Source organism: Mustela putorius, unplaced genomic scaffold, assembly GCF_011764305.1.
Source record: "Mustela putorius furo isolate JIRA1106 unplaced genomic scaffold, ASM1176430v1.1 tig00000224_pilon_pilon_pilon, whole genome shotgun sequence".
NCBI lineage: Eukaryota > Metazoa > Chordata > Mammalia > Carnivora > Mustelidae > Mustela > Mustela putorius.
This window is the reverse complement of record NW_025421321.1, coordinates 6,413,447-6,434,999: the sequence shown is the minus strand read 5'-3', so window position 1 is coordinate 6,434,999 and position 21,553 is coordinate 6,413,447. Positions and strand designations below refer to the sequence as shown.

At 45.6% G+C, this 21,553-nt stretch overlaps 1 long non-coding RNA gene across 5 annotated transcripts in view; it reads right to left on the bottom strand.

Moving 5' to 3' along the window:
- The window catches only part of LOC123391354, a 112,170-nt gene that overhangs the window by 41,836 nt on the left and 48,781 nt on the right, over window positions 1-21,553 (bottom strand). For 2 of the 5 annotated variants that reach the window (XR_006605994.1, XR_006605998.1), the window contains exons 3-5: window positions 20,607-21,033; window positions 16,583-19,538; window positions 7,918-8,138 (exon numbers count right to left, since the gene is read on the bottom strand). This is a non-coding gene — a long non-coding RNA (uncharacterized LOC123391354). The remainder of the gene's footprint in view (window positions 1-7,917; window positions 8,139-16,582; window positions 19,539-20,606; window positions 21,034-21,553) is intronic. The other 3 variants (XR_006605996.1, XR_006605995.1, XR_006605997.1) reach the window with 3 other exon arrangements.

Here is a 21,553-nt window from a genome sequence, read left to right as displayed (position 1 = left end):
AGTAAAGCAAAGTCTTGGACCCAAGCCCAAGCCTGCTGAATCAGAGAGCGTGGGTGTCAGGTCCCATTCTTAATGCTCTAATACTATTCTGGTGATCTAAAGCCCACTTGGATTTGAGAACCACCGATCAAACCCACTGACTGACTCTATAAATGATTAGAATTGGGTAACCTGCCTAAGGTCGGGCAGCTCTAATCACAGGGGAGTCTTAGGGCGAACCACACTGTGTTCGGCATGTTTAATTCCTGACTTGTATCATTCAAAGTTTTGGAAATGGCTCCATGCCCTCTTCTTTGTTCTTTTATGCAGCCCTCTGCTGAATCCCGAGAACGTGTGTGGGATCTGTCCTGGCAGATGTCTGGTTCTCCTCCTTCTCCTGGAGACCAGGGAGGGAGCCTAGTGGCCCCGGCAGTAGGGGCCAGCCACTGGACTTAGTTGTTAGGGGAAGCACCGTCTGAGCCAGAAATTTAATTGCCAGTGTGAGAGCCTAGAATCGTACCTACTTCTGTCCATGGAGATCATGGATGAACGTGTAGAGACTGAGCCTCCATCGTCCCACCTCCCCGAAGAAGGGTGATGAGCAGAGCCCCCTGCCGACCCCCACTGGATGTGTGGTGAGAGCAACAAACTAATGGTTAAGCCACTGATAATGAGGGCGATGTTTGTTACTACTGTATAACCCAGCATATCCCAGGACCCTTCGCGATTTCTGCGCAGCCCGCCCCCCCCCCCCCCCCCCCCCCCCCCCGGCTCTTACGAGTGAGAGATGTGCAGGACGGAGAAGTAAAAAAGAAGCATCTTCCTTATTTAGAATATAATTGAATATAATGATATTTCCAAGAGAAGACAAGGATGGGAACCAAATTTTGAGTGACTGCCCAAACACCAGATTTCAGATATAATGGTCTTTTTTTTACAAATCATCGTATCCTTTGCCATTTTATCCCAGGCTGCCTTCTGTCCGCCACCCCCCTCCCACCCCACCCCACCCCACCCCGCCCGGAGCGACAAGGAGCTTATTTACTTAGCTGCAAGCAAGTTAGCCAAAGCAAAACTGAAAATGAAGGGCGGTTTTATTCGCAGGCTACCCGAGCTCCCATTCCCAGGGCCTCACGGGCCAGCTCAGCCCCGCAGCTCAAGTGCAAGCAAAAGGTTTTCCCAACGTGCGCGGGCTCCCAGAAGACGGATAAAGCCTCTTCCCGTTGCGTGCTCCCCTCCCTCCCTCCCCTACTCCCCCACTCCCTGGGCTTTTCTTCCCAGACACCCGCACCACCCAGGTGAGCCTGCGCACCCAGCACCCCACCTGCTCCCCCCCCCACTCCCCGCCCCGCCCCCTTGCCTTTCTGCCTCGGTCCCTCCACAGCAGCTACGCTGAGCCTTTCAGCCACGTCGTCCCAGGGCTCCCCGTGCGGGGCAGGGGGTAAAATGTGCCTCTGAATGGGGAGGAGTAGACAGGGTGGATTAATGGCAGCGGCAGAAGAGTGATACAGCCCGAGCAGAACAAAACGAGGGCGACCCGGACAAAACAAAGCACCACAATAGATCATTTCTGAAAAGTCATCCGGGCAGCTTTGAAACCCAGCGCTGTGTGTTTCAGGGCGGTTTCACATCCACCGGCTTTCAAGAGACATGAATGGAAGAGGAACAGTAACTCTTTTTCATACCTCTTTTCAGGGGTCTTGTCGCTGCAGAAGGATTTACCATTCAATTCCCATACTTTTATGTGGGAAATTAGGAATTGGCCCCTTAAAAAGAAATTGCCTTTTAAACTCTCATAAATTGTGGCGACTTTATAGATTTACCAAAATTTCTTCCTCCTTCTCCTCCTTTCGCTTCTATTTCATTTTTTTAAAAATGCTCATAAACGCACAGGCCAACGTTTCCCTCCTCGCCGCCTTTCTCGAGACCTTTTTATTCTGAAAGCCTCCAACCAAAGAGAGAGTTCCTCTCTCGGGCCCCATAGGGAGCTTGGGGTTCGTTCTCTACTAGGTCTTCCTTTTACCGCATTTCATCACAGCCGCAACGGCTGTTCTGAATAAAAGGTCCCATCCCAGGAAATATTAATCGCTGTATATTTGCAAAGGTGGCAAGGGTTGGGCCAAGTTGGTGAAAAGGTCAGAAGCGAAATAAAATAAACTAAGACGTGCACTCATTCAGGGACTCAGCAGGCATTTACGGGGGTAGTCACTGGTGGGACTAGCCCTTTTGAATCCTCTGATACAAAACAATCAAGTTTTATTCGAGGAGAGCCCAAGAAAATGTCCCCAACGGGAATGGCCCCACCGCTTTTTTCACAGTGGCCAGCGCGGATCTGGCTCCTTTTTTCAGAAGCCCGCAGTGTTTGGCCACGTTAATCTCATTAACCTTCGCTATCAGTTTCAACGGGACAGAAATGAAGACTTGAGAATGTGGAGTCCCTGGTCTGAGACGCAGGCTGGGACAAGTCAAGCTTTGGCTCTGAGCCAGTACATTTGATCTGACTCCCCAGGCCTCTTCCAGGGGCGCTTTTTCTTTTTCTCCTTTTTTTTTTTTTTTTTTTGGTTTTGGATTTGATTTGGTTTGGTGTTTTGTTTTGTTTTGTTTTTGGAGCAGAGGGAGAAAGCACCCGCAAAGAAGCCTTGCCATAGGAAATCCAGCCATGTTTGACCCCACATCCTTCTCCCCCTCCTGCCCCCAGGAGAGCCTGGTTCCAAGGCCGATTCCGGGAGCAGCTGGACAGACGGTGGCCATTCTCCAGGGGCATTCAAGCGTACCCCGGTTCCCTCGAGAATCCTTTGGGGGTAAGAGATGGGCAGGGATGGGGGGCAGGGAAGAGAAAGAAAGGTTTTCCTCCCCAGCAGGTCTGTAAGGCGAGCCTGGGACACACTAACCATTTCCTGATGTGCAGAAGCTGAAACTTGGACTTCTTTTCTTGTGAAATTTCTTACATGCACAAAAAAGCCTCAGCCAACAAAAGAGTATCTCGCAATATACTTAATTGGGTCTGTTTCAGACCCCGATATCACTTCTCTGTCCAAAAAAACGGGGGAGGGGGCATGATGTCCTATTTCTAAAGACAATTGTGAAAAACCTCAGCACTGTAAGTTATGTAAGTATGTCAACTCCACACGCTGTACACCTGAACTTAAACAGTGTTATATGTCAGTTCTATCTCCACAAGGCTGGGGAGAAAAAAAAAAAAAAAAAAACCTTAGAAAGAATACCCCAGTAATAACGGCATTGACATCTACAAGTCTGAGAACTGTATCATTTCCTTTCTGAAAGATCCCACTTGTGAATAGTTATTTCAAAAGAAGTCAGGATATTGCTCTTTAAGAGGCAAATCTCACACAGAAAAATTAATATTTGGAGGAAATGATGGATCTTAAATACAGCCTTCACTTGCTTGAGAAAAAAACAGGTAGCTGTAACAGTCTGCAAAGTTTTATGAATTGAAATGTGCCCGTTTCCTTCTTCACTGTCTCTAAACCAAGGGGGAGAAATTCCAAAGGCCAGGGCACAGACGCTTTCAAAAGTCCCAAGACGATGACATCGCCTCCAACTCCCCGAAATGTCAATGCTCAGTGTCTCTGGGGAGACCCCCTTTTCAACAACCTTACCCACAACCCCAAACTACAAATGTTGACAAGATGACAGGGCTTCTAAACTCTAAAGCAGCATTTCCCGACCTGTTTGGAACTGACAGCGAATTGCTGACAAAACCCTCTTTCAACTTAGTGCTTCAAACTACTGACTTGTATTTATTTTTATTTTAAGGAAGGTCCACACCCAACGTGGGGCTCGAACTCATGACCCTGAGATCAAGAGTCATGTGCTCTAATGGCTGAGCAGGCAGGCGCCCCGTACTGATTTTTTTTTTTTAACCTGAATTCAAATGTTATATGATTAGAGAAATTCTTCTGTGATTTTTTGAATATCCCCTTATGCTGCATTTTTCATCTATGTGAGTGCAATTTTTTTTTAATAACCTGTCTCCATCTCCACTGCTAGGACTACCATAGTTGTGCCAACTGTAAGATTTCTTTTTTCTATAAAAAGGCAAAAAAATGATCTTAAATAACATTGAGTGCACTCTCCCTCCTCCCAAACACACAAGACCCTTCTTGTTAAAACCCTTCAAGAGCCACTGGAATACCAGCCCCCACACAGGCTGCCAAAAAGAAGTGCGTCTCTCTCCACTCAACCTTGCCTCCAGTTTCTTGTGCTCGAGAATTTCCTCCATGTCTGGGGCCTTTGCACATGCTCCCGTCCACTCTGAAGGGTGTGCCCCCAATTTCGGCACATCTTGCTTCTTGTTTTCCTTTCAGACTCGTCTGAAACACCTCCTCCCCACGGAGACTCCCCCTACCCCTGCTGTCCCGAGCGGCCTTCTCTCGCTCAGCCATGTATATCCCAAACCCTAGTGCATGTCCTTCACAACATGTATTCCAGTCTGCTGGTGTTTTAATTTTATGTCTGTCTGCTTGCTTTATCTCTTTCCCTGCTGGAATGGAGGTTCTGACACGGGAGGAACATGACTCTTTTGTCACTTGAGCGTTACTGGTGTAGAGTTGGGAATATTTGTGGAAGTAATATTTGTGGAAGGAGGGAAAGGAGGGGAAAAAAGGAGGGAAGATAAGATATTGACTTGAAATAATTTCTCTGCTCTCCAGCCCAGAAATGTTCTGTATTATTCAACAGTGTTGCCTGGGATCGAATTGTTTTGTTTTTCACATTCTGGAGTTGGACAGTCGAGGCTGGTGGGATGTTCTGTTCCACACAGTGACGAAGAGACCCAGATTCTTCCCTCCATTTGCCTCCTGGCCTGCAGGGCACTGAGCATCTGCTTGGCTTAATGGGGTTGCCAGCACACCCAAGTTCCAGCCCGCGGGAGGGGGAGAAAGAGAGGAAGCCTAGAAAGAGCTGGTTCCATTGAAGACCAGAAACAGAAGTTGCACACATCGCTTCTGCTCACATCTCATAGGCCATGACTTAATCTTCTGTCCAGAAAGGGAGGTTGGGAAATAGAGTCTCTAGCTGAATGACTTCATGTCCAGGGAGAAAAGAAGGACAGATTTAGGGAAAACTCGCCATCTGCCACATGTTCTTCGACTCCTTTCTGAGTAGAGAACTTTCTGGGACCTCTCCCCGCAGGATAGCAGAACCTGTGTGCAGACTGTCTTTGATTGGAGGAAGAAGACCTCCACCTCCCCTGCTACGGTCCCCACTGCCAAGACGCCCTGGGTGACAATCACTGCGGCTACCTTGAGCATTGAGGCTCCAACATGATCAATCCTCCCCTTCCTCTTTGGCTCCAAAGCTCAGTAAACATCTAGATGGGTTTTTGTTTTCACACCTAAAATTTCCCATCCCTTTCTTCATTTCCTATGCAAGATGCAAAATGCAATTGACCAGAGTGCCTCCTGCTCTAATTGGAAGCGAGGGAAATAAATAGGCAGACCTCTTCAATGGCCCCGAGACAATCCTAGTGTAGCCGCTACCCTCAGTATGATCTTGAGCAAATTATTTAATATCTTTAAGTCTCATTTTGCTCATATCCAAAATGGGAGCTATGATAACTTGTCATGTGGTTATTATTAGAAATAGCTCATGAACGTGAAGATCCTAATTCTTTTTAAGAAATACCAGGCACCTGGATATTCAATTTATTTTTCTTTCGATTAGTGGCTTTTCTCTTGCTAAATCTCAACCTGATAAACTAACCTCTCTTCCTCAACCTATACAAAACAACCCCTAGCCTGTACCCCCATGCCTACAGCCCTGCCTGTAACAATCTAGTACAATTTGTCTCTCTCTCTCTCTCATTCTCTCTCCTCAATTCCTGCTCCACACTCGTTCACATATTTTATTTAGTGCCTTGTGCTATCCACTGATTGTTTCATAAGTATTTGTCCAGTCTCCCTGGCTGGATGGCAAGTTCCCTGAAAGCAGGAGATAGCAATGTGAGTTCCCACAGTTCGTACCATCTAACACAATGAGACCGCATACCACCCGTCAGACAGACACTCAACAAACACTTCACAGAGCTGTCGAAATAAAGATACCAGCAGGGGCCCCTGGGTGGCTCAGTTAGTTAACCGGCTGCCTTCTGCTCAGGTCATGATCCCAGGGTCCTGGGATGGAGCCCTGCATTGGGCTTCTTGCTCAACAAGAAACCTGCTTCTCCCTCTCCTACTACCCTGGCTTGTATTCCCTCTCTCGCTCTGTGTGTGTCTCTCTCTCTGTCAAATAAATAAATTAATTAATTAAAAAAAAAAAAAAACAAAGATACCAGCAGATTGAAGCTAGATCTACCCAACCTTAGAAAAATACATTAATTCAGCATATTAGTCCCAAATGTTGGTGGATTCGGGATTTCTTTTTCAAATAGTAAAACGTTCTGCTTCTGTGAACTGAATGACTAACTTACTATCCCTGTGTGGAAGAAGCTGAAAGTGTTGCGGAAAATTTTATTGCACCCGAAACTTCTGGTAACTCAGGATGCTGCCTTCTGGGTGGTGTTTCTTCTCTGCCACAAACACCTGAATTACTGAGATTGAAATCAATCCAGATTCTGTGTTTGGGGTTCCAGCATTTTGTGGACTGGTACATGTGCCTGACAAAAATCTGGGGAATGCTTGGCCTTTCATTCCTCTGAGAATTATGCCATTTTCCAAGAAAAGCTAAATAGCTCATTCATGTTTCACCCTCTGTTCTTCCAGGCTGGTTTCCTGAGGATATTTCTTAGCCAGACTGGGGTGTGTGTGTGTGTGTGTGTGTGTGTGTGTGTGTGTGTGTGTGTACGCATGCACATGTTTTAAATAGGCTGCTGGAAACTGGGAGTTTTAAACTAAAACTTATATTGAATGATTCTTGAGTGCATTATCAAATGAAGACTATTATCCTTATTTCATCTATTTTAGACTGGGGGAAAAAAGGGAACATATGAATGGCATTCAATCAGTGGCTTTTGTTGACGAATTCCCCGAGTCTAACTTAAATCCACATGAAATCTCTCAAAACTGTTTCTGAGGGAAGCTAACTAATAAGTACCATCAGGTAACAAAGCTGTTATGCTTTTTTTTTTTTTTCTTTCTGCATCATTTCTATCAAGAGAAATGGGGGATTTCATATTTTAAGGGCTTTTTGCACAGGGCACCATAATGTGGCCTTAACACACACAGGGGTGCGTTAAGGGGTGGTGAGGGGGAGAGTTACTCAGGAGCAAAACTCCTTGACTGGACAGCACCCATCAGGGGTTTCCAGCAGGAAGGTGATAAGTATATAAACCACCCACAAACACGGGGCACACTCCAGGCCATCTGAATCCCTGGACCCTGTTTTCAAGAGGAGGAGAAGCCCTGAACCGGGGAGAAGGGAGCCCAAGTTCACTCCCCAAACCCAAGCAATAAGCTCCAATGCAGACAAGGAAAATACTTGGTTTGGCTTAAGTGGGCAGTTCAGGCCGGTGTGAACTGGGCAGGGGAAAAGAGTCCAAGATTCTATAAAAGTTCTTCAGAAAACAAAAAGGCATTGGTCAACAGAGGTGGCCTGGCAACGTATAAATGTGTTCCCCTCAAAGCTAAAGTTGAAGGTTCCTGAATACATCCAGCATGTTTGTGGTACCTACAGATGAGAGTAAGATGAATTTTCCCAAGTCCTGTACTTTGTGTTCTCTACAGTCAGCGTGAGCTTCTTCGTAATCAGGAAATTTAATTCAATCAAACCTTTAAATACATATATGTTGTATATATTTATATATATTTTCCTTCCTCAAAATGGCAAACCAGCAAAGTCTTCTAAGAGGGCTCTTGAACCAGCTCTTTATCGCAGAGGAATAAAAAGACATGGTGGGGTAGGGCACAGGGCAAAGGGAGAGCTGTTGGGGCAGGAGGAAGGGCTGGGGAGGGTCTCAAGGACCCCATTTCAGGGACCTACCCTTTCCTGTAGGCTTTCGGAGGCTTGCTGGACTGGTGGAGGAAGGAGCAGCTCTTTGGGGCCCCCACACACGACAGGAGATGCTGAGTCATAAGGGAGCCATGAGACCTGAAGTCTGATGACATTTAGTCCAAAAGTACACATGTGACAGCAAGCAATATAGCCGATGAATGGCATCGTTCCGTGGTATTGTCTTCTAACCTGCTGTGGCAGTCAGGGTCCTGGTGAGAGACAGAGGGCTCGTTCAAATGGGTGACTTGGGAGAGGCCAACGAAGGGTCTGTTTTCAGAGGTGTTGTTACATGAGGGTTAAGAAAACCCAAACTTGGTGAGCAGATATCACCCCTGGGCTTGAAGCAACACTGGGGAGGGCTGACTCCCACCAGATAGAAAAGCAATTATGTTACCCTTGGGCCAGCAGAGGGGGACAGACTGGTCATCAGTACCTCGACCTCACTCTCTTGTGCCTCAGTTTCCAGATCCTGACCCAGCCAGACCATGGTGGGGGCAAAGAAGCCACTGATGCAAACTTTAGTGACCTCCTTTCCCAGGACTCTCCACAGAGCAGGGTGGTAAAGGGGAGAGAGGGGGTCTAGGGGCACAAATGGAAGTTGTCCAACCTGCCTACTGTGTACTTTACTTCAACATATTCATTTCCTATCATGGACCTTCCCCCATTAGAATGTAAGCTCCCTCGGGACAGGATTTTAGCTCATCTGTGCTCTGTTGTATTCCCAAGTACCTGCATACAGCAGACACTCGGAGAATATGTATTGAATATCTGAATAGAAGCAAAGAAGAAAAACCATTTTCCCAGCATTTAACAGCAAGTAAGCAATAAGACAAGCAGCATTTTATATAAGGTAAAAATAGTTCTTAACGGGGTGTTTCCCTACGGTAAACTGGTTCTTATTTTGGCCATTCCGCCCAAAGCAAAATATAGCCAACATACATAAGAAGGAAAATATGGTGGGGTATAAGATTTGCTGAAAAGATTATATTTATGCTTTGCTTGGAGTGAAGAAAAGTTTTGGGAAGCGGACCGAAGAATTTTAAATTGCCTTAAAGAAACACAAGAAATACATCTTTCCCCTAACTTTCAGACCTGTGGTCTAGGAAAGAAGGGACAGTTGCCAGAATTCTTAAAGAAACTCAGTGTTAAACAGTGAAAAGATGTCAGGTTGTGGGTTTCTCTGCCACGGGAGGTTTCAGAGACCAACATTGTCTGGATTTGATGACAGGTAATGACATTAACTAATTACAAAACTAATCACATTTGGAGCGGTGGAAGCTGAGATCATGATAAGCATAATCAAATCCCTGACTTCGGGGCTTCGGGAATCAGAGGATAAGTTTTCTCTCCTCGCAAAGCTTGACCAGATGCCTTTCAGAGTCCTTTGTCTGAATATTTTTGGAAGATCCCAATGAGAGTCAGAACCAGCACGCTGAACTGCAAAGCCCAGGGGTGGGACTGGCACTGAGCGAGGGCACTAGAGGGATGCCGCCTATGTCCCCACTAGCTGAAGTTGAACCTTGTCTACCGCACAGTCAGGAACCCCATCAAGGTGGGTGCCTGGGCCTTGACCCCCTATCTCTTTCCCTAAGAGTCTATAGACCGGCATCCCCCGCCCCTCGCTGGGTCATCTTGGACAAATTCTAACCCACTGGAGTCTCCGTGTCTTCCTCTGCAAAGTAGAGATTAAAATACCGGTCGCATTTGCCTCCGCAAACTGGCATGAGAATCCCGCCAAAGAGTTTACTCTGAGGATTATAAACTGTTTTAAATATAACGAGTGTGGCCAGCATTAAGCCAAATTACAGGCCTGAATTTTTATAATATGAATACCTCAATCACCAAAAAAGTGGAGAATCTTTAAAATAAAGAAGCTGACCCCCTTCTGGTGGCAGGAAGTCCTCTACCGCTCTCTCTCGCCCCTCTTGCTCTCCCTGGCCCCGTGGGAGGAAAGGGAAGAGGCCGGCCTCCTTCAAAGCATTTCCAGCCCTCTAAAGAGACAACAGAGCAGCGGCCCTGGTCATTCTTCTCATCTGGTAACATTCCTTAAGCTCCAGTGTAAAACTTGAAAGGAAATGAAATCCTAAATGCAAACACTATCTTTCAGTCTCTTGGAAAATTATCTACCTCTACTTTCACTCACCTCCCAATTCACTCACCCTCAATTAAAGTTGTCCTTTGAGTTAAACCTCACTTTTCAGAAACCAAGCCATCACTTAAGAAAGAGCAAAACATTAAGAGATCCAGATTTCAATTAACTTCGCCATTGATTTTTGCGTAATTCCGGGGGAGGCATTATTCTTTTGGTAAAGCGGGGGCAAAGAACTCAGAGATTAAGGGAGGTTCTGATGACACCAGCAGGCAAGGACGAACACACACTCAGTCCTGATCCCCAAGCCCTGCTGAAATACTCGGCAAATGCAAAAATACTCGGAAAATGGCCCAGAAGGGAGACCTGCCGAACTGCCCATGACAATGAAGGCTCTGGCACTCCAGTAAAAAGCCTTTGGTAAACAGTGTTTCTTTGTACTTTTTCATTTTAATGTAATTTATATGTTTGGTGCTCACACAACGGTGCGATTTTTCTGACCGATCAATAAAACATATGATTCAACCTCTCCTTTTTCGAAGGGGCCACTGTTTCATGATTGTTGAATACACACCCATCCTAAGAGGGGACCGCTGGGTTAGCCCTGCTCACTCACACGCACACGCATGCGCACGCACTACATAAATACAAAGGAGGAAACCACTGATACAGATACAATTTTTAATGTGTTGTGTCACTGAATGTCTATCAGAAGGAAAAAGTCGGTGAAAATAGATTTAAAACAACAGGCAGTTTAATCAGATAAGTACACAGCATTCATCTCTGTCCTCTAGAAATATGATTTCAGCATAATGAATGAAGGGAAGGAGCTCATTGGAATACAGCCCTTCTGAGCAACAGAGAGAGACCAGCTCTCATGGAGAACCCTTCCTTGATGGGGGCGGAGAGGCGCTAGGGGTGGAGGAGTGCTGTAATGAGGGGCAGCAGATCATCATCATCCAAAAATAGGGAAACTATTAGAATGGAACAAAGAAATGAAGGTGTGATCATAAATAATGCAATTAAGAATTTCACTTTTAAAGGTTTATTCCAACTATCCTTGACTTTTTGATGGGGAGTTCAACCCTGCAATAGAACTCAGCCATCTTTGGAAGCCCCTGCAGGGGTGGAAGAGAAGGTTCCCTTCAGTGAGAAAGAAACGACCTTTCCTGGGGCCCCTGGGGGGCTCAGTCAGTTCAGCTTCTGACTTCTGATTTTGGCTCAGGTCATGATCTCAGGGTCCTGAGATCGAGCCCTGGGTCAGGCTCCCTGCTGAGCAGGGAGTCTGCTTGGGGTTCTCTCTCTCCCTCTCACTTTGCCCCTCCTGTTCTCTCTCTCTTTCTCTAAAAACAAAACAAACAAACAACAACAACAACAAAACCAGAAAGAAACGAAAAAGAAATCACCTTTCCAGGAAGTACAAGGTAGTCAACTGAAGCAAGCTTCCTCCTCTCAAACAAAATATAAAATAGTAACACTATTCAGTAGGCACCTAGGCAGAGCCATGAACGTGGACTTGTTGCTCCCTGATGACCGTCAGAAGGAAAGCATGAGATTTGTGTCTGGTGACGCAGCTCTTTCCTGATGAGGCCAAGTGTCCCCATCTCCTAGGGAACGACAGGCATCAGGTGAGAAAGCGCATGCTCAGGCCCTCACGGATCGTGTGCTTCGCCCGGTTCCCAGGTCTTTGCTCCTCCCCCAACCCAGGGAGGAGGTCCTGTCATCCACCGTGGTCTACAGATGATGCAGAGATCCATGAAGTGACTTGCCCAAGGTCACATGGTGGAGAAGCCCTCAAAGCCCGCCAGCCAGCTACTGGAGAGTACAGAGTAACCACAGGGCTGCTGCTCAAATGAGCAGCATTTAATTGAATGGAAAGTTGGAAAAGTGGCAGCCTTGAAAGAAGGCAGGAAACGATTTGGCTTAATTATAATCATCTCCAAAATCAAAACTGATTTGCTGAATTCTCCCTCTCCACCTCAGCAGTGTTCGGCAACATTTCCATGAGGACAGAAAGACAAACCTTCTCTCTGCGCAACCTCCCAGGGCCTCCAGGCTGAATCCACCTGCTGGGCGGAAGCAGGCTGGGCACTGAGAAGCCCTTCAGGGATTGTGAGAGAGAACAGGGGCCCCGTCAGAGAGGTCAGCTTGAGACCCTGGAAACCCTGAACCCTGGCAGCCCTGCCCCACCGCTCAGCCTGATACTGTCCCCTAGACTGGGTCCTCATGCAGGAGTAGAGGCAGGCCCACTCGAGGGTTCACCCAGCATGACATTTCAGCCTGGCAAAGAGTGCTTCTAGGGGTTCTACCCAATGGCTAACACAGAGGTGGTGCTCAGTTCAGTCGACAACTCAGGCATAAAAAATATGTTTGTAATAACTTAATATCATGTCTACTTTGAAGCCTCATTCTTGCAAGGTGGCAGAAACTCAGTCATGGGGTCTCACCTTTCCCTCAGCCATGGCCAAGTTCTGAGGAATCTTCAGTTCTAAGTCGTGGTAGGGGAGAGGCTGGCGGGGTTTGGTGCTAATTGTCTATGCAGGCAACCTCTGATACATCCGTCACTCCCCCTACCTGGTTCTCACAGGTCTTTGGCCGAAGCCGACCGGGACACCCTTGGGTTCTACCCTTCCAGTCCCTTTCAGGTGTCAAGACACCAAGGACAGATGTCCTTCTCCCAGTCCCCTTCCCCGACCATCATGAGTGTGAAATGTCCCCACAGACTTGTTCTCTCCACTCTTCAGCAGGGCCCTAAGTGTTTCATTCCCCCATAGCTGTAGCAAAACAGAACAGTATAGTGGGTAAGCCTCATATCTGGAAGGATGTCACAGAAACCCAACAACAGAGGTTTGGCCAAATAGAAATTTATTGTGAGACACAAGCAAAAAATCGGGCATAGTGCTCAAAGGCGCAGTCAAGGAAGCAGGCAGGCTTTTCTTAGCCTCCAGCCAGGCCCCTGTTTAACAATGACCCTGAGCAACCCACGCCAGACAAGCGGGACAAAGCCGGCCGGGAAGGAAGGGGCCTGTGTGTTTCACACTCATCACTGGAGGCATCTGCCCATTCCAATCTGTAGGGCGGCAGGAAGTTGAATGTCTGGTGTCTAGCCTCTGTTATAAGAAATAACCAGTTAAGAGGGGTGTGAAGCTGCCAACTTAAAGAATCTACCAGACCAGGTGAAGACCCATTTTTCACTGTCACTTCCCTCCCCCCAAAACAAGTAGGCACTGGCCTAGTTGCCTGCATGAGGTAAAAGTGAAAAGAAAAATCCTAGAGGTAAAAAGGGTGGCTAACGCTTCATAAACTACTGGCCCGTGTCATGGGGTCAAGAGCACCCTGGTCTGGGTAGATGTCCAGAGGAAGTTCAAGTGCTACTGGCATCTCTGCAGGATCATATTGAGTGACCTAGACCTTTGAGACCCTCAGTCAAACCCCTCTACTCCCATGCTGCATGACTAAAGCCAAGGACATCTGTTCTTCCATCTCTACCCTGGCTTATGCAAGAGAGCCAAAAGGCACTTAGTGAATGAATACTGGGCCAAAGAAAGTCCCAAGTCTGTGAACTGTGGAGGCTGGGCCAGAACATGGCAAGAATGTTTCCTAACACATATGAGACCAGAAGAGCCAGTCATTGAGGGAGACCCTACAGAGCCTAGGCTATTTAATGCCAACTGTGTGCTCCCCAGTTCTTTCAGGTGGTCTGGAAGGCTCTGCTCAAGGCTCAGTGCACGTGCAGAGGTCCAAGGACTCCCTCTCCCCTCAAGTACAGCTTCAAAATCATTTTGACCACCGCACAGAGAGGCTGGCCCCCTGAGGCTCAATCCTAGGCCTGCTGTACTGCAACTTCAGGAAAGTTCCTTTGAACTGAGCCTTAACTTGTCTATCAGTAGAATGAAGACAGTCATGTCTACCTTGCAGGGTTCCTGTGAAGATGGCAGATAATGGATCTAAAACTCATGTCCACTGGCCTTCTTAGCCCATGGTAATAGCTCTTCTTGAAGAAGATCCTGAGGTCTTGCATGGTACCAGGAGGGGAGCTCTGCCTGCTCAACCCAGGTAGATCTCCTCCATCCCAGGAGGTGCTCCAGAAGTGGGTTTGGTTGGTTGGTTGGTTGGTTGGTTGGTTGGTTGTTTTCTGAGGAGAAAGGATGGTGGCAGGGCAAGTTGGCTGAGAATGGCCAGTTGGTACTGACCTGTAAGAAGCCTCAACTGACCTTAATTCTGCATAAAACTGTGACTATTTATCTGCCATGACATGGGGTGGCATCTTGATCTCTACCATACAGTAACACCACTTGCAAACTGATCCATTCTTTGGAGCTCTTGGAGGGGCACCTTCAGTGAAGATGAAGCACCTTCACTAACACCTGCTTCTACATCCATACACATGTGTGAGAAACACTGTAACCAACACCACACTTAGTGCAACTAAAAAGGATGTGCTTGACAAAAAAATAAAATAAAAACAAGCTCTGACCACAATAATCGACATAAACACCAAGGATGAAAGACCCCTGTGTGCTTGAGGAGACCATTCCTGAAGTCCCAGTGTATTCTGGGAACTTCCCTGTGAGGAGACAAACTGTAGCATGTCCAGAAGAGGGACAGGGGACAGCCACCAGCCACAAAGAGAAAGCTGTTCTACTAGGCCAGAGTTGAAGAAATGGGGTGTGCTCTGCTTGGTAGAGAGAAAAAGGATAAAACCTGTCTTCAGATATTTGGAGAGAGCTTTCACATGCCAGAATGAGCTTTATGTTATGTGCCTCAAGAAGTAATACTAGAGCCATCACAGAGTCGTCTGTGAAGGGGGGTTTCGACTCAACTAAAGGATAGGATTTCAGTCACTGCATTTGAAGATGAGACAGGCAACTGTGAGTGACAGTGAGTTCCAGAAGCTCATGCTAGTCAAGACTGGAGAATGAGTACCTACTGAGGAGATCATACCGGATCTGCCTCATGGCACTGTGGTGAGAACCAAGGAGATCATCATTTCCAACCCCTTTCTATGCCACCTCTCAGGTGGTGACTTGGCCTCACTGCTCTGGGCTCTCAGCTACTTGCTTCTACCACCTTCCAGACCACAAACTTTAGCATGTAAATGGAGCCCCTTCTCAAGTCTGCTTGGCCAGCCTCTGTCCTCCCTTCCTGGAGCTTCCCCATTATCCCTGAAGCAGGAGACACTCCAGAGAAATTCTGCACCCAATCACAATCAATCCGGAGGTAAGAGGGGCACACAAAGTGGTGTCAATGTCCCATGAGGAAAACCATTCCCCAGTCAATGGTTGGAAGTAGCAAATAAATTCTTTCACTGTCCTTCCTCTATTAGTCTATCCTGACACCTCCCAGCATTCGTTTCCCATGGCTGCTGTACCAAATTACCACAAATATGATGGCTGGAAGCAACAGAGATGTATGACTGTGGAAGTATGCCATCAGTATGGCTGAGACACCAACAGGGGGGCTGGCGGAGAGGCTCCAGGGAAGGGTCCCATCCTCAACTCTTCAAGCTTCTGGTGAGTGCCCAAGCCCCGCCTCTACAGTCACCCTGCCGTCTCATCTGTCAGTTGCACCTCTGCCTGTGCCTCCATTTTCTAAAGACATCTGCCATTGGATTTTAGATCAACTCAGATAATCCAAGGCAATCCCTCCATCCCAAGATCCTTAATCACATCTGCAAAGTCTTTGGCACAGAAGGCAACATGCCCAGGTTCTAGAAATCAGGATACAGACATTTCTTTGGAGGACCACTGTCTAGCCAACCACGATCCCAAGGAGAGAGCAGTCGGTTACACCCCATGCCAAGCTGGGGCCACATTGATAACACACCATTGTATTTGTTCCTTTCATCTCAGCCTGACCACCATTCTCCCCAGCCTGTCCCACTCTGACACTGAACTCTCCACGAAAAAGACAGCACCTGGGTTTTCCTCCAGTTCTCCTTTCTGGGGAACCCAAAGTAATACCTCTAAGCCCTGAAGAATACTGCCCATAGTCATGGCAGGAATGGGGGCTGGAGTAATGCAATAACAGTTCCCACAATTTTCAAGGAGATTTCACTTTTTTCCAGAACACTGTCTAAACATTTAAAAATAGGCTCTACACGGAGGAAATGGAGGTCATCTATTTCAGTGAAATATTACACTGTGTTCAAAGATGTATTTCCCCTCTACAAAACATTTCCAGCATGGTGACAAGGTTTCAGGAGAATACCTGATGAAAGATTAGAATTAGAAAAAGAAGGGTTTTCCCACAGCAAATGGAAGAAAATTCGCTCAATTACAGGGAACTTAAATAAATTAGTCAATGCTTACAAATTTCTTACAGATGAAAAGTATTATCTGTTTCACGGCTGAGACCTGCTATGAATATGCTTTCTCTGTGCTGAACCAAATTACATTTCTTAAGACAGCAGCATCCTGGATCCTGGGAATATCCGAGAAGTAACATGGCTTCATTAATGAATTGCAGAATCAGATAGCACCACCTCCAAATTCAGTTGGCAGGGCTGTGAGTGACTTATGGAAAGGGAGGGAGAGGAGAATAAGGCAGAATTTTCTACTCTACCTCTCAGAGGTCTTTGCAGGTGACAATTCTCCAATGGAAGACTCTGGGAGGTTTGCTTTTTTATCAGGCAACTTCACCGGCATATTTGCTTCAGAGAATCGTAGACTTAGGCTCATAGACAAACCTGAAAAAAACAAGTAGCCAACAACACTGGATATGAAGAAAATACTGGCAAACTTCCCTGTTAAAACAGCTAGTGTCAAAAACAGAAACTTCAAGAATTTCACTTCTCTCACCATAACAGGGCAGATTTAATATTTTGGTGGAAGCTGCTTCCTCCAGGCACATTTGGTAATCATCATTTCAAAACTTACAAGACACATCATTGAATGAAGACAATCTGAATGAAGGCTGTATTTAACAGTGTGATAAAATAAATCCACATCTGGCATGTTTAATTTATGTCATTTAATCGGACAATTCATATTGGAAAATTCCTCTGATATCGATTCCCTTGGACTTTATATACAAAATCCTAACTTGCAAATCCTCCAAACCTAGACTGTCTCCATCCTTCAGTTGCTGGTAAAATCTGCTATCAACACTTCAGAATCCCTCTTTCTTTCATTCCTTTCATGGTGTGTACACATACCATACGCGCACACACGACATAAAACAACATGTCAGGCAACCCTTTTGAATGACAGGATTGCTCTCCCTTTCTCATCCAATCTACTTTCTTGTTCTCCATATAACAAATAAGCTCCTTGGTCAGGGCAGGGGAACTCAAGAGAAGAATCTACGTCCTTCTGGAGGATTCTGGCCACAGGGGTCCAAGAATAAAATTACTATAAGGGTCTTCCAACTCTTTTTACATAGTCCTCACTCTCCCTGAAACATCCAGCTCCTTATCCATTCATAGCAGGCTGTTAAAGAACATTCAATAGTGAATGAAAGAATAAAGAAATGAACTAAAGAACTGAGCATTTCTGAAGCCATGGAAAGAAGCGTGACGCAAAGAAGCATATGGTATACTGGAAAGAATGGTGACTTAAAGCAAGAGAGCTAGCCTCCGGGTACTCTTCTGGCTGACTACTTGATCTTGGGTAGGCTACGTCATTTCTTCATGTGCCAGACAGAAACAACAGTTGCCCTGCTGCTTTCATATGTCACAAATAGAGCATCTTACGGTTTAGGGAATGCTTGGGATGCACATTCTCTCGCTTGACCCATCCAACTACCAACTGGTGGCAAAGGGTGCCCATCTTTTGGCCTGGAAGCAGACATCCATAATGTTGACCATAAGGTCCTGAAGGAGTAAATCAAGGTGCATTCCACGTTGGAAATCTCAGCACCTTCTCCACGTAGTAGAGCAATCTTGTTATCTAACAGGAACAGCCCAGCCATCAATGACTTGCCACTGAGACATTAATAGCAAAGCCTCTTTCTCAAACCATAAAGTCTTGCCCCAAATCTGCCTCACTTCCTGCTGTCTGTTCACCAGTACCGAACACTCATAACCTAAGCACATTACCAAAAGCCCTTAGCATCTCATCAAATGAGGACCCCCATTGAAATTCCAATAAATACCTTTCTCAGCAGGGAGTAGTGCATTCATAAATATTCAGTGTATTGGACGGACTGTATCAAGAGTCAGCATACTTTTTCTGGAAAGAACCAGACAGTAAATCTTTTAGGCCACTACTGCTCCACATTGTAGCACAAGCGCCACAGGAGACAACCAGTCCACTAATGGGTGTGGCTGTGTTCCAATAAATCTTTATTTACAAAAACTGGCAATAGGTTGAACTTAGCCTGCAGGCCTGTGTTTGCCAAACTCTTGAACTGCCTCCACTTCCAGAAACATCTTGACGTCAAAAACATTAGTTTACAACTTCCTTTTAGAATCAAGGTCCTGACAACTCTTGGTGAACACATACATCCAGGCACCTTTGTCCCTCTTCTTCCAGTGCCTTCTGATAAACGCCAACTGGCAGAGAGAGGACACGGAGCATTTATCCTTCAATTGCAGTTATTCTGAAAGACAAAGCCGGGGCAGAGATTAAAACCAGCCCCCCAGTCTTTGGGCCATACCCAGCATATCAAGTGCCCCTCTTCAAATTGTAGTAAGTTCACTGTCTACCTAATGGAGAAAATAGAACCATTCTTTCACTTAATAGTCTTTTAGTGAGGGTATGGGGGCAGGGGGAGGCCAGGTTTACTAAAGGCCGTTATAAAATGCCAGCTGAAAGGAGTAATGCTCCTTGGCACTGCACAATCTTTTTCATGTGAAGCTACACGATCACTTTTCATTTTGTTTCTCAAGCACCCCATGGCACCCATCCATGTATTAGGCTAATAACTGAACGAATCTAGTTAAAAGGAACCAAGCAATTATTTTAATTAGAAGAGAACAAAAGTAACACTCCTGGATTCTGTCTTAAGGGGCAAGAAGGAAGTAGTAGGGGTTCAAAAAGAGCCCACAAAATATTTTTGTGAAAGGAAAAATAATTAAGGCCAAATTTAGAATGTACTTGCAATAAATGGGCCAAATAAAATGAATGGCACCACTGTGTGACTAAAACCCATTCATATATATAAGAGCCCCAGAAAGTCCATTTTTATGGGATACCATTTTGAGGGTATAGCCAATTTTACAAAGTGAAAGTGAATGTCTCATAGAGACTTTAATGATCCTTGTGAATCTCTTACACAATTTCTTACAGAGTTTCCGTGTAAACTCTTTTATTAATAAGAGAAAAAAGGAAGGATATTGGTCAATTTGCCTTTTAAGTAGGATTATTTTTCCTCATTTAAATTCTTGGACTAAAGTGTTCAAATTTGTTTCTCTGGAAAAAAATCTATCTTTATAGAAAATCCTTGTCACGAATCCATTCTACAAAAATGAATCCCATCCTAGGAAGAGATGGCTATCTTCAGATTTTCCATCATCTTTGACTTCCTGCATCCCTTCTGGTCATGGCGTTTGGGCCACTTCATTTCATTCCATCTCGGGCTTGCAAGAAAAAAAAAAAAAAAGAAATGAAACCCAAACTAGTCAACTAGTAAGTGTTGTCTCTTCTGTTTAAGCCTATCCATGCTCATTGAACACCTGTTACCCTCCAGCACAGAGCAAGTTATAGATGGAAGAATGACTCAGATTTGAACCCAGGCTTCAAGAAGTTCACAGTCTAATCAGAGCCAGAGGCATGGATGAAAAAGGAGACCATGCCGCCCCAGGTGGGTGGGATGAAGGGTCTCTGGCTTGAGTTGACTGTGAAAGAATGGATGGCCCAGGAGCAAGACATAGATAGTCTATCCCTGGGAGAAAGATTAGCACACACAAAAGCTGGGACACGAAGAACCCCAGGGGGGGTACTGGGAACCGCAAGCAGACAGAGCTGCTGGAGTGTGAGGAGCAACACGTGCTGAAGAAGTCAGCAAGAGCCAGGTCACGGGAGAATACGTGTGCTGTGTTCATGAACCTGGACGACCTCTCAGAGAGCAATAGAGACCCACCAAGCAGTTCCCAACACGGACTAACATGGCCAGCTGCCCATTTTAAGGCGAGCACTTGGATGGCTCGGAAGGGGATAAAATGGACACTAGATGTCCCACAAATGCCATAGCCCAAGCAGTAGGTGATAAGGCCTTGAACTTGGACACTAGCAAGTAGGAATGGAAAGATGGGGTAAGGCATGAGATATACAGAATTGAAGAGGATTAAAGTTAAAAAAAATAATCTCTGTGGAGCAGTAACTGAAGGGTCAAAAGTGGAGAAATTGGCTTTGAAGCTTCTCATAGGGGAGCAGGTGTTTTATTTGAATGCTTCTCTTAGGTCCCAAAAGCTTCTCATCTTACAGGTCCTCCTTTAAACCCAGGATGAGCCTTGATTGTGGGTCCCAAGATTGAGATGTGATAACAAATTTCAACCTTGGGCGCATGAGCAGATTGTGAGTCCCAGAAGATAGTGTGACTTCCATTTTCTTTCTCAGGCAAACTCACACAAAACCGGTCTCCTGCCACTAGTCTACATTAAAATATACAGAAGCCTGGAATGAAAGAAATTGTGACGAATACTCACTGTGCCCGTTATTCTCATGTGTCAACTTGACTGGGCTAAGAGATGCCCAGACTGCTGGTAAAACATAAGTCTGGATGTGTCTGTGAGAGCGTTTCTGGAAGAGATTTGCATCTGAACGAGTAGATGAGTAACGAAGATCACCTTCACCGATGCAGTAGGCGTCATCTAATCCATTGAGGACCAGAATAGAAGAGAAAGACAGAAGAAAGGTGGAGACATCCATCTTCTCCTGCCCTCGGGCATCAGAGTTTCTGGGTCTTGGGCCTTCAGAATCCAGCTAGAATTTACAGAGTTGCTCCCCAGGGACCCCTGTGATTCTCAGGTCTTCAGACTTGAGGTGAGTTACATGAGCAGCTTTCCTTGGTCTCCAGATTGCAGACAGCACATTGTAGGACTTCCTGCCCTCCATAACTGTGCTAGTCAACTCCTATAATAAATAAATACACACACACACACACACACACAAATGTTTAGTTCTTCTTTTCTGGAGAACTTTGATAATATTCTTAGGACAAACTACATATATTTTAAATAACTATATTAGATTAGACTTATTTATGTTTTAATTTTTTAAAGAACGTAAAGAGGACACTTCTCCAAATCATTTTATAAGCCAGCTAAACCTTGATAACTCACCTGACAAGGACATTACACTCAAGGAAAAGTACAGGTAAGTTTCATGCATACACATTGTTGTAAAAATTATCAAAATATGTGAAGTACTTCAAATAAATAATATATCATAACCAAATTGGACTTAGTCCAGAAATGGAAGATTGGTTTAACATTCAAAAACCTATTAAATAACTTATCATACTAACAGAATAAAGTGCTGGGGGGTGGGGTAGTCATGATTATTCTATAAATAAGTGAGTACTTAATTTTTCCTATAAAGGAAAATATTAGGAAATTAGGCCATGTAAAAATTAAACTCTTCTTGGGGCACC